At 42.0% G+C, this 17305-nt stretch overlaps 1 long non-coding RNA gene across 1 annotated transcript in view; it reads left to right on the top strand.

Moving 5' to 3' along the window:
* LOC140468870 (uncharacterized) overlaps positions 1-17305 on the top strand; it is a 65941-nt gene that overhangs the window by 31019 nt on the left and 17617 nt on the right. The window contains exon 2 of the long non-coding RNA XR_011955858.1: positions 822-935. This is a non-coding gene — a long non-coding RNA (uncharacterized lncRNA). The remainder of the gene's footprint in view (positions 1-821; positions 936-17305) is intronic.

Raw genomic sequence — 17305 nt, 5'->3', positions numbered from 1 at the left:
GAAAACAGGCCCTTCGGCCCAACAAGAACACACCGACCCGCCGAAGTGCAACCCACCCATTCCCCTACATTTACCCCTGCCCCTAACACTACGGGCAATTTAGCATGGCCAATTCACCTGATCTGCACATCTTTGGAGTGTGGGAGGAAACCAGAGCACCCGGTGGAAACCCACGCAGATACGGGGAGAATGTGCAAACTCCACACAGACAGTTCGCCTGAGTCGGGAAATGAACCCAGGTCCCTGGCACTGTGAGGCAGCAGTGCTAACCACTGTGCCACCATGCCGCCCTATGTGGTGTCTGAGAGTGAGGAGGAAACACATTCGATCAGATGAGCAATTGGCCAGTGATCGCTATGGGTGTGTGTTGTAGTCCATCTGATATTTCTATCATTGCTCATCCCAATCATTCCAATAACCATGGCACAGAAGGTTGGATTTTATGCTTTCTGGTGGTGGATTGGAAATCAATCACATATAAAAGCTAGTGGGGAACATCCCCACTATCTATCTGCCACACAGAGATATGAAACACAAGGCAATATAATCATATCACTACTCAACTAACAGCTACTGAGCATGTGAACAATGAGCTATGATGTAAAATCACATGTGACTGGGCATGAACTGGTAAGTCTCCTCTCTTGCATGTATTGTTTTGGTGAACAAAGTGTGGTGGTTTTCACTGACACAGTGGACTACCTTCCTTGAAAAACCATGACCTGACCCTGCTGAAGGGTGGGAGAGATTTTGGGTGCCCACTTGCCAATGGATTGATTGAAACCTTATTAATTATCACTATTTTCAAAATTCATTCACAGGGTGAGGATATCGTTGACTAGGCCAGCACTTACTGCCCATCTCTAGTTGCCCAGAAGACAGTTAAGAGTCAACCACATTACTGTGGGCCTGGAGTCACACGTAGGCCAGACCAGGTAAGAATAGCAGTTTCCTTTCCTAAAGGACGCTAGTGAACCAGATGGGATTTTCCAACAATCAACAATGGTTTCATGGTCATCATCAGATACTTAATTTCAAATTTTTATTGAATTCAAAGTCTACCATCTGCCATGGTGGGATTTTAACCCAGAGCCCCAGAACATTACCTTGGTTTCTGCATTAACAGTGCAGCAAAAATACCACTAGGACATCATCACCCTGACTTAAGGGCCTCTTCACTGCAGTGACTACAACAAGAATATGAGTTCCCTGGCAGTGGCTATTAATCTGGTCCAATAAGGGAACCCTGGCTGACAGATATAAATAGGAGTGTCAGAGGTTCTGTTCACTCTGAGAGCTGGCTCTGAGGGAGCTGGATCAGTGTCAAGGATTCTCCATGTATCTATAAAGGGTGACTTGGTGACAGGATACCAGCCTCGCTGGAGTTATTTCAATCACTGTTGCCAGTATACTACCTGGGCCAGGATAAGTCCATACTTTGAGGGCTTTCTGGGCACACTAGAAGGATCACCCCTCAGATCATCCCTGCTTTAATCCTTCCTCTCTTCCCATCCTCCACATCTAAAGCCCAGATTCCCACATCCCTTCATCCCATTGCAGGGATAAATTAGCAGGGCTCACTGAGGCTTCGGATCCTGAACTGAGCTGAGCTCTTTGGTGTGCTGGATCCCCCAGCAGTGCCATCACTGGCCATTACTGGAACTATAAGGTTGCCAGCTATCTGATTGGCTAGCAGCTTCTTCAGGCAGACTGCAAGAAAGGGGCAGAAGTCTCACTTTGAATTGATGAACACAGCTTCCAGTGTTAAATTACCATGGAGCAGCCATTCGGAACTTGGACAGGTTTCCCATGAAAATATTTTAATCATAATCAAGAGGAATCCAACATCTTAAAATCCAGCCTACGTCCAAGGTGCTCAAGCAGATTCTAAGCTAGTTTAGTTTTGCAAAACTGTCAGCCGTTAATCAAAATGGCAGCAGATGGTAAATATCAAAAAGTCAGTTTTATGAAACACAAGTTCAACAGTAGATAAGACAGAATGTTCCATTAATAACATCCCTTGCACATCTATTGTACACTCTGAAAGACAACATTCATTTTAATAAACCTTGCCATCTGTCATTCTTTTGGTAGCTCATTGCCAACATGTTCCATTTGTTTGGTAACTGTGGCATTCCCTCGGCCCTCTGAGTTACAGGCAACACTAACAATTGTGGCCAATTTCACTATACAGCAGTGAACCATGGTCATTCTGACTGACCTAATAAGCATATCCAACATTTTCTGCTTTTGTTTCCAAGTAGTCACTGTCAGTCCAACCCAACTTCACAATAAGACACCATATAAGCAACCTTTTTGTCAGTCCTGTGTAACATGCCCAACAATCAGTACTTTGGATCTGTCTGCAGAAACTTTCTCTCCAGAACTGCCTCTGCTCAATCACAATCTCACTCTATGCAATATCTGTTAAACCTTCCAGGAGGAAAGGAAACAGAGGAAGTCCCTGTGGTAGTCACTGATTCCTTTCATTTCACTAGTAGAAACCCAGACTACTAACAAATCATAGTCAGACAAACACTTCAAACATAAGTTTTCCTGTCTCCATGAGAGTTTGTCTGAAGGAAACAGAACACCTAGCATTTTGATTCAATCCAACCTTCATGTGGGATAGCTACACTTGAATTTTGAATCTAGGTTGTTTTAAAAGACACCTCTAAGTTGATCCTTGAGGATTACACCAACACTATTCAGTCCTTTGAACCAATCCAGGAGGCAATTTTCCAACAAACGTTTGACATAATGATGACATCATCCAGATGGATGTGAGATGAATTGCTTCCTGCCACAACTACTAGACCTCTCTTCAGCAACTTTTCATCTCTTATGGATTTGACTTTGTTCCAGCAAGTGATAGAAAAAAAATTACACTGCCTAATATTTTAAAAAGCCCATTAATCACCTCATTTTAATTCTGTATTTTTAACTGAGATTTCAAGGGAAATCTGCCAAAACAAAATGGTGAATTGCAAACTCAAGTTCCAAAGATAGTCGAAATGTTGCCAGGTTGTGAAAACTTGAGGGCACACTAGGTTACTGCCAATAATGACAAGAAGTCTTGATCTGGTTTAGAAGTACACCATCATGTGACTTGTAGAGTAACAGGGTTAATAACTTTTACCATTACCACTGATGTCAAGAACCAGGACCTGAGGGAAAGTGGTTCTGATGGAGTGCTGCTGAGTCCAGTTCTGATATCATACATTGATACCGCCAATTTCTGTTAATAATATTGGCCAGTTTACTTCAGGTTAGTCAGGTTTTGGTGCTGCATTGACAGATGAAGGAAAACAATGAGTCAATCTAACCACTTTCCTTTACGACTCAATGGCATAACCATCACTGAAATCATCAATCAATATCTTAGAGGTTACCATTACTGGACTGAACCTGCCATACATCTATAGCAGCAAAAAGAGCAGGTCAGTGGCTGTGAATTTTATGGCAAGTAACTCAACACCTATCTCTCTAATGCCAATGCACCATCTACAACACACAAGTCAGGAGTGTGACAGAATACTCTTCATTTGACTGAATGGGTGCAGCTCCAATAACGTTCAAGAAGCTCAATATCATCCAGGAGAAAGGAACTCATTTGATTTTCACTCCATCCACCACCTCCAACACTCACTTCTTTCACAACTGACATACAGTGACACATAGCAATGTGTATCATCTACAAGTTATAGTGCAGCAATTTGACAAGACTGCTTCAACAGTACCTTCCAAACTCACAGCATCTACCACTTTGGGCAGCAGAGTTCTGGGAACATCATCACTTGAAGTTCCTCTACAAGTCTATACAGTGCAAAGTTCTTCTCTATACTGTAATCTAATCTAAAAATCTAATCTAAGTCATGCACCATTCTCACTTGCAGCTGGATCACAGTTCCTTCATTGATGCTCTGTCAAAATCCTCTGTAACAGCACAGTGGGTGTCCTTACACCCTATGGACTGCAGCAGTTTGAGAAGACACAATCATCTTCTTGGGATAGGCAATAAGTGCTGGCCTGGTCAGTGACTCCCATATCCTGTGAATGAATCAAAAGGGATGGGTGCAATGATGTTGTAGTCTTTGATAACTTCTCACCTTTTCATCTATATCACAGCTCATACTTGCTCCACACCAAACACACTGCTCTCATTGTTCAGTGCAAAGTTCTTCTGTCCAGATGTGACAACAGGTTCCAAATAAACGCAAATTCTTTCTTTCTTGATAGCAGTCAGTGCTAATGCTAATGTGTCATCAATTGATTTTATTTCTACAAAAGAGAGTTTGTGGGGCATTGCCTCATAGGATCAATCCTACAACTCAGTAGAAATGCAGAAAAAAATAAAACTGTGATGCAGAAAAGGATTATACAATGATCTGATTGGTGACATGATGACAACATTGCATGCCTAATTGTACCTGATACAATTTAAAAAGCAACTACAGGAAATAGGTAAATAGGTAAACAAACTTTGAACTTTCCTAATCACAAATCAGGTTCTTCAGGGTAGAATTGTATAATAGTCAAAAACTAGTTAGCACCCAACATGAAAAAATATCAGCTAAAGTTTCAGGTTATGAATTACCTTGATTTCTACACCTAGATGATAACACATAATGCACAGACTGTATTTCTCTTTTCAGTGACCCACAGTGTATTTCTACAACTTTCTGCTTTTAGTTTGCATCAGCAAACCTTTTAGAGTCATAGACATGTACAGCACAGAAACAGACACCCTGGTTTAACCAGTCCATGCCAGCCAGATATCCTAAATTAATCCAGTTCCATTTGCCAGCATTTGGCCCATATACCTGTAAACCCTTCTTTTTCATGTATCCATCCAGGTACCTGTTAAATTGTACCAGCCTCCACCACTTCCTCTGGCAGCTCATTCCATATCTGCACCACCCTCGGCGTGAAAATGTTGCCCCTTAGGTCCCTTTTATATCTTTTCCTTCTCACCCTAAACCTATGCCCTCCGGTTTTGGACTCTCGTACCCTGGGAAACAGACCTTGGCTGTTCACCCTATCCATGCCCCTCATGATTCTATAAGTTCACCCTCAGCCTCTGACAATCCTGGGGAAATAGCCCCACCCCATTCAGCCTCTCCCTGTAGCTCAAACCCCTCCAACTTCAGCAACGTACTTGTAAATCGTCTCTGCACCCTTTCAAGTTTAACATAATTTTTCCAATAGCAAGTAGACCAAAATTGAAAGCAGTATTCTAAAAATGGCCTAATCAATGTCCCGTACAGCCACAACATCACCTCCCAACTCCAATAAAGACAAGTATACCAAATGCCTTCACTACCCTTATCTACCTGTGATTCTGCCTTCAAGGAATAATGAACCTGCACCCCAAGGTTCTTTGTTCAGCAACGCACCCCAGGAACCTACCATTAAGTGTGTAAGTCTTGGTCTGATTTGCCTTACTCTTCTTTCAATCAGTCTCTGGTACAGACTGTGACTGCTCCATGGCTGGAGGTCAACGTCTGTTCACTGTGCTTTTATAGCACCAGTTGTTTAGTATGGATCAGGGGAGATCAATATCCATGCATCAGTTTGCCTTCCTGCATTGCTAATCCCCATTCTCTTATCCATAATGCAGGATCAGAAAGCCAGTCCTCATGGGCCTCCAAATCTACCACAATCTGACTTCAACAACCCATCAATGTAAAACCATCTTAAGTGTACTTTTTCTGTAATTAGAGATTAGTGTCTTCATTGCCATATGTCACTAAACCTGAGACCAGTCCTAAGTGCTACTGAAACATACATCGCATGTAAAGCAATGCGTTGTTGGTTTGTCAATTCAACATTATGAGTTCAATTAAGTCAATTAGAAATACTACAGGACTGGCAAAGAGATAATGAAGGGTTAAAATCTGCTATAACATACACTAATGTGCTCAATAATGAGATTGAATTACGCTTGCATAAGTCGTTAAACTCCTTTGCATATCTAAAGGATGACTATTGAATAACTGCCAGTACAAATACAAGTGAGAGGCACAGCTGCACTATCAAATGGGAAGCTGGTCCACATGTATCTAAAATGCTTTTGAATTACTTTCAGCTCACATGTCCAGTTTAATACACCGGGGCATTAGATTAATGGTTTTACTCCCTTTCTGACTCAATAAGTACATTTTCATTGCTGCAAAGGTTTCTTTCTTTCACTCACTAGCTCTGATGTAGAAGCTAAGTCTAGTTTAGATGTTGAACAAAATCCCTTTCTGCCTCCTTCATAATTGACTCCAAGGCACTCTTTCCAAGAAGTGCAGGGGAATGTTCTTCAGTGCCCTGAACAATATTTGCCCCTCAATTAGCTCCAGTGAAACAAATTTTCTTATCATTATGACATTGCACATTGTGGGAGCTGGTGGTGTGGAAATTGGCTACCACATTTCTTACATTATAATAATATAGAAATGAATGGAGAGGGTGTGGTTTTAGTTCAGTGCAAGTGGACAGCACACAGGGCAGTGGGTGGGGTAGACATGGGATTGTGAGGAGTCAGCCAACAGGGCAAACAATTGGGTTCACTGGACAAATGTACAACTATGACCTCATATCTCTGGTTTCATATTCCAGGCAGACTGGCAAGATCCTCCGCGCCACGCTCGCAACAATGCGCCGGCACCTAATCTCTCTACAGTCAGCTATTCCCCAAGAGGACCAGTTCCACCACAGAACACACCAGACGGCCTCCTTCTTTAGAGATCTCAATTTCCCTTCCCACGTGGTTAAAGATGCCCTCCAATGCATCTTGTCCACATCCCACTTATAGAATCTCCACCCTTCAGGCTGCATTCCTGATGAAGGGCTTTTGCCCAAAATGTCAATTTTCCTGATCCTCACTGATGGTGTTACCTTGTATAGTGATGAAACATTTGAAAACACCAACCTCCCATTCTACACTGGTGGCAGCAGCTACAGTGCAAATACAATTACACAATCAATCAAAATGAATAATGAATAACCATAGAATGGTCACAGCCTGAACTGCTGTGCTCTTCCAGCACCACTAATACAGCACAGAAGGAGCCTACTTGGCCCATCATGGGGCAGCATTTGATTCAGCAGTTAGTACTGCTGCCTCACAGCATCAGGGACTGTCTGTGTGGAGTTTGCACATTCTCCCCGTGTCTGCGTGGGTTTCCGCCGGGTGCTCCGGTTTCCTCCCACAGTCCAAAAATGTGCAGGTTGGGTGGATTAGCCATGCTAAATTGCCCATAGTGTCCAGGGATGTGCAAGTTAAGTGGATTATCCATGGGAAATGTAGGGATAGGGTGGTGGGGGGGTGTTCAGATGAGTTGCTCTTCAGGATGGGCCAAATGGCCTGCTTCCACACTGAAGGGATTCTATGATTCCATGTCTACACTGACTCTCTACAGGAGACCTTCCCCTCCTGCCATTTACTTGCATGCCTCCTCCATCTGGCTTTGAGCATTCTCCCTTTTCAAATAATGATCTGATTCGTTTCTGAATGTCTTAATTGAATCTGTCTCTACTACACTCTCAGAAAGTGCATTCCAAACCGTAACAACGTGTTGCAAGAAAATATTTTTCCTTCTTATGTCCATTATTTCCTTTGCAATTGTTTTATATCTGTGTTGCCCAGATCTTAATCTATCCACCAGTTCCTACATTTCCCATGGATAATCCACTTAACTGCCCAGAAGATTCTTCATGATCTTGAATACCTCCATCTGTTAAAATTTTTTGAGGGTCAGGATCTTGTAATCGTGAGACAAGGGAAAGAGAATCATTTAGCTTTCCTCATTGCAAATCTTTCAGGCACCACGAAAATTAGGTGTGGAGATTTCGGAAACTTCGAGGATGAATTCAACTCTGAGGCATTTTTGCTTGGAGCCAACAGATCGTAAAACTGCACTCTCACAAACTTGCAGTTATTTGTAACCAGTGGGAAATCATAGGATTTAAACATTAATTTCCACAATATACAATTCCAGCATCAGCCAGGAGAATGGAATTAGCACAAAACAGAGACTACAGCTCCAACTTTCTATATTTGCTTGCACTGAGAAGTTATTTCTATTATTAATTGATTCCCAGCAGTAAACTTGTTTCGTTGAGAACTGATCCAGATACATTGCAAATACTCATGTTTAACTCTGCTGCCAAATTCAACAATACCATCTCTCCCTACCAAACTCAAGACTGTTGAGTTGAAATCAAAGGTTAGCCAGAACTGGTGATAAGCTGAAACAGAGGAAAAAATGTCTTCTCAAAACTCGCTGAGAGAAAAAAAACGTTTTAGCAACTTTTGAGAAGATTTGTCGCTCAGGGTGATGATAAATCTGTAAGTTAGTTCGCTGACCACACTACCAGCTATTCACTGGAGACTCTCACTGATGGTGGACAAAGTTAAAAATCACACAACACCGAAAGCTAGTGTGCTTCCAATTCAACCTGTTGGACTATAACCTGGTGTTGTGTGATTTTTAGCTATGTACACCCCAGTCCAACACCGGCATCTCCAAATCATGATTCACTAATGGTTTGGTAAAAACAGGTAAAAACAATGACCGCAGATGCGGGAAACCAGATTCTGGATTAGAGTGGTGCTGGAAAAGCACAGCAGGTCAGGCAGCATCCGAGGAGCAGGAAAATCGACGTTTCGGGCAAAAGCCCTTCATCAGAAATGCAGGCAGAGTGCTTGAAGGGTGGAGAGATAAATGAGAGGAGGGTGGGGGTGGGGGAAGGTAGCAAAGAGTACAATGGGTGAATGGGGGTGGGATGAAGGTGATAGGTCAGAGAGGAGGGTGGAGTGGGTAGGTGGAAAAGAAGATAGGCAGGTAGGACTAGTCATGGGAACAGTGCTGAGCTGGAAGTTTGGAACTGGGGTGAAGTGGGGGAAGGGGAGATGAAGAAACTGGTGAAGTCCACATTGATGCCCTGGGGTTGAAGTGTTCCGAGGTGGAAGATGAGGCGTTCTTCCTCCAGACGTCGAGTGGTGAGGGAGCGGCGGTGAAGGAGGCCCAGGACCTTCACATCCTCGGCAGAGTGGGAGGGGGAGTTGAAATGTCGGGCCACAGGACGGTGTGGTTGATTGGTGCGGGTGTCCCAGATATGTTCCCTGAAGTGCTCTGCTAGGAGGCGTCCAGTCTCCCCAATGTAGAGGAGACTGCATCGGGAGCAACGGATACAATAAATGATATTAGTGGATGGGCAGATAAAAGTATGATGAATGTGGAAGGCTCCTTTGGGGCCTTGGATGGAGATGAGGGAGGAGGTGTGGGTGCAGGTTTTGCAATTCCTGCAGCAGCAGGGGAAGGTGCCAGAAGGGAAGGGTGGGTTGTTGGGGGGCGTGGACCTGACCAGGTAGTCACAGAGGGAACGGTCTTTGCGGAAGGCAGAAAGGGGTGGGGAGGGAAATATATCCCTGGTGGTGGGGTCTTTTTGGAGGTGGTGGAAATGTCACCAGATGATTTGATTTATACGAAGGTTGGTAGGGTGGAAGGTGAGCACTAGGAGCGTTCTGTCCTTGTTACGGTTGGAGGGGTGGGGTTTGAGGGCGGAGGTGCGGGATGTGGACAAGATGCATTGGAGGGCATCTTTAACCTCGTGGGAAAGGAAATTGCGGTCTCTAAAGAAGGAGGCCATCTGGTGTGTTCTGTGGTGGAACTGGTCCTCTTAGGGCATAGCTGACTGTAGAGAGACTAGGTGCCAGCGCATTACTGCGAGCGTGGAGCGGAGGATCTTGAATCTGTAGACTGTACTGGTTGTCCTGTTCGATTCCGAACTCTGCTGGTTTAAAGGTGGCCCGGAGTCTGTGCGGCCTCAATCCAAGGCCCCAAAGGAGCCTTCCACATCCATCAAACTTTTACCTGCACATCCACCAATACCATTTATTGTATCCGTTGCTCCCGATGCGGTCTCCTCTACATTGGGGAGACTGCACGCTTCCTTGCAGAGCGCTTTAGGGAACTTCTCTGGGACACCCGCACCAATCAAACACACCGCCCTGTGGCCCAACATTTCAACTCCCCCTCCCACTCTGCCGAGGACATGGAGGTCCTGGGCATCCTTCACTGCCACTCCCTTACCACCCAACGCCTGGAGGAAGAAGCCTCATCTTCCACCTCGGAACACTTCAACCCCAGGGCATCAATGGGGACTTCACCAGTTTCCTCATCTTCCCTTCCCCCACTTCACCCCAGTTCCAAACTTCCAGCTCAGCACTGTCCCCATGACTTGTCCTACCTGCCTATCTTCTTTTCCACCTATCCACTCCACCCTCCTCTCTGACCTATCACCTTCATCCCACCCCCATTCACCCATTGTACTCTTTGCTACCTTCCCCCACCCCACCCTCCTCTCATTTATCTCTCCACCCTTCAGGCACTCTGCCTGCATTCCTGATGAAGGGCTTTTGCCCGAAACATCAATTTTCCTGATCCTCACTGATGGTGTTACCTTGTATGGTGATGAAACATCTGAAAACAAACCTTCAAGCTCAGCGAGCAAACTTACACAAAAAAAAAGTCAATTTCTAAGATCAAACTTCTAGTCAAGAAGTAGTCAACCTTTACACAATTAGTATTTCAGAGTGGTTAAAATCCATACTTGACCATCAGCTCATTGTTACAGAGTTAACAAAAACAACTGTTCTTCAAGGTGTAAAAGGGCCAAAAGTCTGTCATTAAGGCTCCACTGTTCTGCAACTCTATCAAGTTGAGGGTTCTTGTGGTGCAGTGATAGTGTCCTCACCTCTGGTCAGAAAGCCTGGGTTCAAGTCCAATCTACTCCATCGGTGTGTCATAATTTCTCTGAACAAGTTGATGAGAAAATATCGCATTCTATCAAGTTGTTTCATGCCCGGGTTGTGTCTGACTTCAGAAGTGAGGAGGGGATAAATGCAAAATGAGTTTGAATTTTTTGATTAAGATTTGGGGGGGTTGACATTTACACAAGATCAAAGTTTGTACAGTAGCTGAAATTATACTCTTTCAGATGCCTCCTGTTCAGGTGAAGTAGGATTTCCCATATAACTATAAGCCTGCTTAATTGTATGATTTACTAAAATGCATTATTCAGGGGTCTCTGAAACACTGACTTCATTCCCAATATTTCTGAAGTTAACACGAAGGACAGTTGAGCTGGGTTCATAATGCATCATCATGCTTATTATGATTTGCTCAAGGATGCCTCAGAGTGCTCAATCAGAAATGTCTGAGAAATTTTAAGAACATTCATTGCTGACTTACTATGACTCCCGGTCATTAAAAAACTATTCTTATATTTAAATCACCTTTACAGTTTTCCTTCTACCTATATATAAATGTCTTACAATAAACCCCCTTCCCTGTTTCTTTCACTCCCCCTCACATTTGTCTCTTGTGCCTTGACTGTTTCCTTTGCACTCTCACTGGCAGTCATAAATTCTGCCATCTAGGTCCATTCTCTCAAATTCCCTGTCAGGACTTCTGCTCTTATATTCCATCTGCCTCCCACTTTAGAATCCGCCTTAAAACTCAAACTTCTGATCACCTCTAATAAGTGTTCCCTGATTTCAAAGTGCATTTTATGAATTTGTATGTCTTTTAAACATATTCAGGGCACAATATAAGTACACATTCAAACCAGCTAAGAGCCGGGAGACTATACTTTAAACTAATGAGATATCTATGTAAAATATCACACTCTACCCAAGCCAATTTAGTAAAGTCCAAAAATTGCTGCAGAAATCAAGAAAGACTGGAATCAAGAATGCAATCTTACTATCTGCACTCATTAATCTGTGGTTAAGTATATTTACAGAAGAGGAATTCTCTATGTCAAAATCCCGAGCATTCAGCTGTGAAACAAGAAGCGCACATTTCAGGAAACCCGTCATTTCCTTTCAGTTTTATTTGCATTTAAACATTATTTTTTCATATCCTTATGAAAGGCGTACCATGCAGTGTTTTAGACATGGAGTTTTTCAGAATTATCATTGATTAAAGAAATTGTATTCCACAGCCAGTGTATATCAGACAGATATTTTTAACCAACCAGTTCTGTCAGAACACACCTCTGGAGCAGCTAGAATATGAATTAAAGACTTCTAACCCAGATAGCCACAAGAGCCCTATCATACATCTTAAATCATTATTGTAATCACATCAAGGTATTTAATAAGCCATTTAAATTAGTTTTTAAAAGTCTAATTCAATCTTAAATGAAATTACAATCTGACAATAATGTCTTGGATACAGAAAAACTGGGAATCAATAGGAAATAAATGTCAGGGTTGAATTTCAAAATTACCATCAGCAGTCCATATGGAATGTTGGGATGTAATCTGTACAATTTTCCACATGCATGAAACATTCTAGGTTGAAGACAATTTCCCAGTAAGTGACATCAGAATGCAAAGCTCCCCTTTAGTAGCATCAATTTGGGGTTTCCACATCATCCCACCATTTCCTATAGAATCGTACCAGCAGGTAACAACATGGGCAATTTATTAGTTTTAACAAGGTATAGTTGTCATGAAAGATTGATTGAATTAGAACTCTAATCCCTGGAAAAGGGAAATCAGTGACCGGATAAAGATATTTAAAATAATGAAGGGATGAAGAATTTCATGGCAGCTAAAAGCCTGGAGTAATAACTGTGAAAGTCACAAATAAATCCAAGAAGTACTTCATGAGAAATAGGGGTATTAAAAATCGGAGTGAAATATTGAAAAACATGATAAATAAAGACAGTTAAGCAACGGCACAACTAAAGCTAAGATAGAAGCAGAATCCTTTTGGATTGAAATGAAGGATTACTAGGAGGGACCAATCTGACAATACAAGACGCTCCCTAATTATGGCAGGAAAGTCATCTGATGGTGGTCTTCACGACAATATGGAGCTTCTAAGGACGGATATTGGGAAGTTTGTTTCAACCTAATAAAAGCCCAAAACTAGAAACTATAAATATAAGATAATCACTAATAAATTTAGTAAAGAGGTCAAGATGTACCTCTTACCCAGAAGATGGTTAGGGTGTAGACTCACCAAGCATTTTGAGTGCTTGAGGCAAATAGCATAACTTCATTCACTGGAATACTAGACAAAAGGGTGAAAAGATATGTTTTAAACTAAATTTATTGAAAGGATGTGAGCATCATTGGATGACAACATTTATGAACCATTCTAATCAATCTTGATGGTGATGAGCTGCCACTTTGAACCACAGTTGTCATGTGCTGTAGTTATGCACATGCTTCTCTGATGGGTACAGTTCCAGAATTTTGATTTTGTTAATGGTGGGGAATGCAAGTAATGGCAATGTCATTAGACATCAAGGTTAGACTCTTGTTGGAGATGATGCCTTAGGTGACACAGATGTCACCTGCCACTTGCCACAAACAGCCTGAATGTTGTCTAGATCTCACTGCTTATGGGTATGGACTGTTTCAGTACCAGCGGAGCTGTAAGTTGTTAGAAATAGTACTGAGTATTGTGCATTCACCACCAAACATCCTCACTTCTTACCGTATAATGGAGGGAAGGACTGATGAAGCAGCTGACAATGATAAAGCCTCTGTTACTAGCCTGAGAAGCTTGGGAGCTCAGTGTAGTGCAGTGGCAATGTTCCTACCTCTAAGATAGGAGACCAGAGTTCAAGTCCCACCTGCTCCAAAGGTATACATTAACATCTCTGAATAGGTTGGTTAGAAAATGTCTGTCCTGAGGAACTTCTTTAGTGACCTCTTGAGGCTGAGTTACTGGCTTCCAACCACCACAATGTCACATTTAGACCAAAGCCATCTGAAGGTCAAGAGCAGTCAATCTGACCTGATGTATGATGGCAACAGTAATGCAACGTCAATGTTATTGGATTAGTAGCTCAGAGGCACAGACTGATCCAAAAGGAAAGACCAATTAACAATAAAACCTTGAGAATGAATGTACTGGTAGCAATGGAGCTCCATTTTCAAGTATACAAGATGAGTCAAGCCAGGATGTCTGCTTCATCACTTTAACTGTCATTTTTTTCTTATGGGAATGTTTCAGAGTTTATGGGTTCAAATCCAACCAAAGAAATAGGGGAGTTTGAATTTGACAATCACAAGAGTCTTAAATACTCAGCCACTTTGCTAATGACCTTTAGGGATTCAGAAATCAGCTGTCCTTACTTGGTCTGATCTACATGAGGCTTCAGTCCCATAGAAATGAGATTGGCTCTAAACTTCCCTCTGAAATGGCAGAGCTAACCATCACGAGAAATCTTCCTAGGTTGAAGCAGAGTGAAACATAAGGACCCTGATATAGAACATAGACTTATAAATATCCTATTTTCCCCAGCACTCCATCACTCCACCCACTATTGCATTAATGTTGCCCCCTTCCACACTTCATGTCAGCTCTGATGAAGAGTCATCTAGGTTCGAACTTGTTTTCTTTCCACAGGAGGTGCCTGACCCAATGTGATTTACAGCACATTTTGTTTTCAGTACAGATTCCAACATCTGCAGTAACTTGCTCCCCAGAACATAGATTTGTTTTGCCTGAGTGGCTGACTTATATGCTCAGTTATGTTCCTGTGCACATTCAACTGAAAAGGAAACTAAAACAATTCAGTAGTTAGTGAGTTATCTTAAAGAATTAAAGGTTAGCTCAACAAAAATATCCTGGATTTGTGGAAGGCGCTATCACAATTGTATTATTGCAAAACTATTCTGAGACATGGCGATTTCAAATTATACAGATGTTGGTAATATCTATTTATGGAACATTAACTTTTGAATTGATGAATGCTGTCACCAGGGTGAATTGGAATGTAAACATTTCTGAACTTAAACACCCACCATCCATGAGTCATACTTATACAAATACACTGACTGTAAATTCCCTTTATTCTCTGGAATCAATAATAGAATTTGTCAAGTGGGATGAGGGCACATAGGGGTAAAGTGAAACATGACATGGCCACCAAAAGAAAAAGAAAAAAAGACACATTGTTCTCGTAAATAATGAAATGTGATCCTCATCAAGGACAAATTACATATGTGCCAAATTACACATCATTCTGGACCAATGTCATGCTCTTTATTTCATCAATTTAGATGGTAACTTCTGCTGTGTTTTCCCACCCACTCACAGGAGTGAAAGATGCACTGCGTAGTGTCACAGGTGTGTTCTGGTGATCGAAGAAGGAACCTCCATTTCTAATTGAAGCTGCAACAACAAGTTATTTTATAGTAAAGGCTATATTAAAATAATATACAATGATACTTCATAGGTGCATTATAAAACAAAGTATGACACTAAGGTATAATGATGATATTAGGTCAGAGGACCAAAAAACTCAGTAATCAAAAAGACCATTTAATCTATTATGCCTGCGCCAACTTTGTAAAAATGCTATTCAATTAGTGCCTTTCCCTCTGTAATTTCATAACCCTTTAATTGTTTCTGTTTCCTAGTACATCTTGTATCCAATTTCCTTTCTAACTGCATCTTTTCCACCTCTCCAAAAATCAGTGAACTCCAGTTCAAAACAACTAACAGCATCAAAATATTCCTCCTTGTCATTCTCATAGTTGCCAGTCACCTATTATGGAAATGATTTATTTTATTCACCTCATTAAAACCTGTCCTGATGTTGAACACCAGTAGTCAATCCCACCTTCTCTGCACCCAGAGGATTAAACCCATCTAGGAGGACGAGAGCAGCAGATGCATGGGAACACCACCACCAGCAAGTTCCTCTCCAAACCACACACTATCACGACCTGGAACTGTATCACTGTTCCTTTCATGTCACTGAATCAAAATTCAAAAGTCCCGCTAAAACAGTACTGTGGGGGTCCTACAGCAGTTCAAGAATGAAGCTCACACTGCCTCCCTTTGGGCAATTAGGGAAAGGCAATAAATGCTAACCAAACCAGTGATGTTCAACAAGTTAAAACAAAGCTCCATCTTCTCTGGTGTCTCCACATAACTGAGATGCTTCAATTCTGATACCATTCTGTAAATATATTCAGCATCTTTGGTGTTCTTCCTCAAGTATGGTACTCAGAATTGGTCACAATCCCCCAGCTGAGACAAAACAAGAGTTTTATAAGTACTTCGGACAAATTTTATGGCTGGATTAGAGAAGATATTAAGGATGTTGGGATGTTAATACCGACACCAGGGCATCATCCTTGCAGATTTCCACTTAAACTGTCTTGTTGCATACAAAAATGGAGCATGGAAAGGGGAGGTGGGTGGTAATGGTAGAGGGTGTTGGGGGTGGTGGTGGGGGGCGGTAGGTGGCAGTGTGTAGATATGAGCATTCCAATATGGCAGTCCTGTCTCTTGTTGCATCAGGTTACAGTTCTGCAAATGTGCAATATTGGAGATCCCATTCAATTCCACTCAATCTGATGATGTCACGCAGTCTTAGGTGGATAATCAAAGATCGAGACTCTAATGGTGTCAGATGTTACATGACTGACTCCTGACATGCTTATTAATTAAGTTTAATAAGGCAACGTAATGCATACTCATCACTATCACTCAATAAATTTCAACCTGTTGCTAAGACTATGAGTTGTTTTTGTTTTGTGTAACCAAACAGGCCCCTTTGATTTTAGTAAGCTGAGTTGCAGCATTTAATTTTGACAAGTTTCTGTTTGAAAGTTTTCATTGATCTTTTAACCTTTTGCTACAGTGCTCACCAGGGGCTGTCTATACCATTCTTGTTCATTTAAAAGAGTTGAACGGAGGATCAGAGGTAACTCTCCACTCTGATAATAAGCTGCCAGTGGTTGGCTCTATACACACCCACCCATACACACACACACACACCCACACACCCACACACACACACACACACACACACACACTGACTCTCATTCCCTTGTAGTGCAATTCTCCACTGCAGGATGAAAATGGTAAATTAATGTTACGATTAATTAATGTGTTTTCATTCTGTATTTTCTGTGTTCATTAAGTAGGCAAGATTACAAACTATTTACAACACAGAAATGGGTCATCCAGCCCAGTAGCTTCATGCTGGTCTTTAGGTACAACATGAACCTCTGACTCCTTCTTCATTAAGCCCCATTAGCATATCATTCCATTACTCTTAACCTGGTGAACTGAAGTTAAGAGTTGATCTTGACCAGAACAGTTCAATAGGCACTCAAGTCAGTACTCAGGCCTTTGCAGAAGTTGTGTTCAACAGAAATTCTCTGAGAACAACTCTGTTCCAAAAAGTGCTCTTTGATGGAGTCAGACCTTTGAACTTCACCCCGCGAAGAACGATTTAACTATCTGCTGAATAAGAGTTTTCATAGCAG

Source organism: Chiloscyllium punctatum, chromosome 48 (assembly GCF_047496795.1).
Source record: "Chiloscyllium punctatum isolate Juve2018m chromosome 48, sChiPun1.3, whole genome shotgun sequence".
Lineage (NCBI taxonomy): Eukaryota > Metazoa > Chordata > Chondrichthyes > Orectolobiformes > Hemiscylliidae > Chiloscyllium > Chiloscyllium punctatum.
The sequence above is the reverse complement of the archived record's forward strand: the minus strand, read 5'-3'. Positions and strand labels throughout refer to the sequence as shown.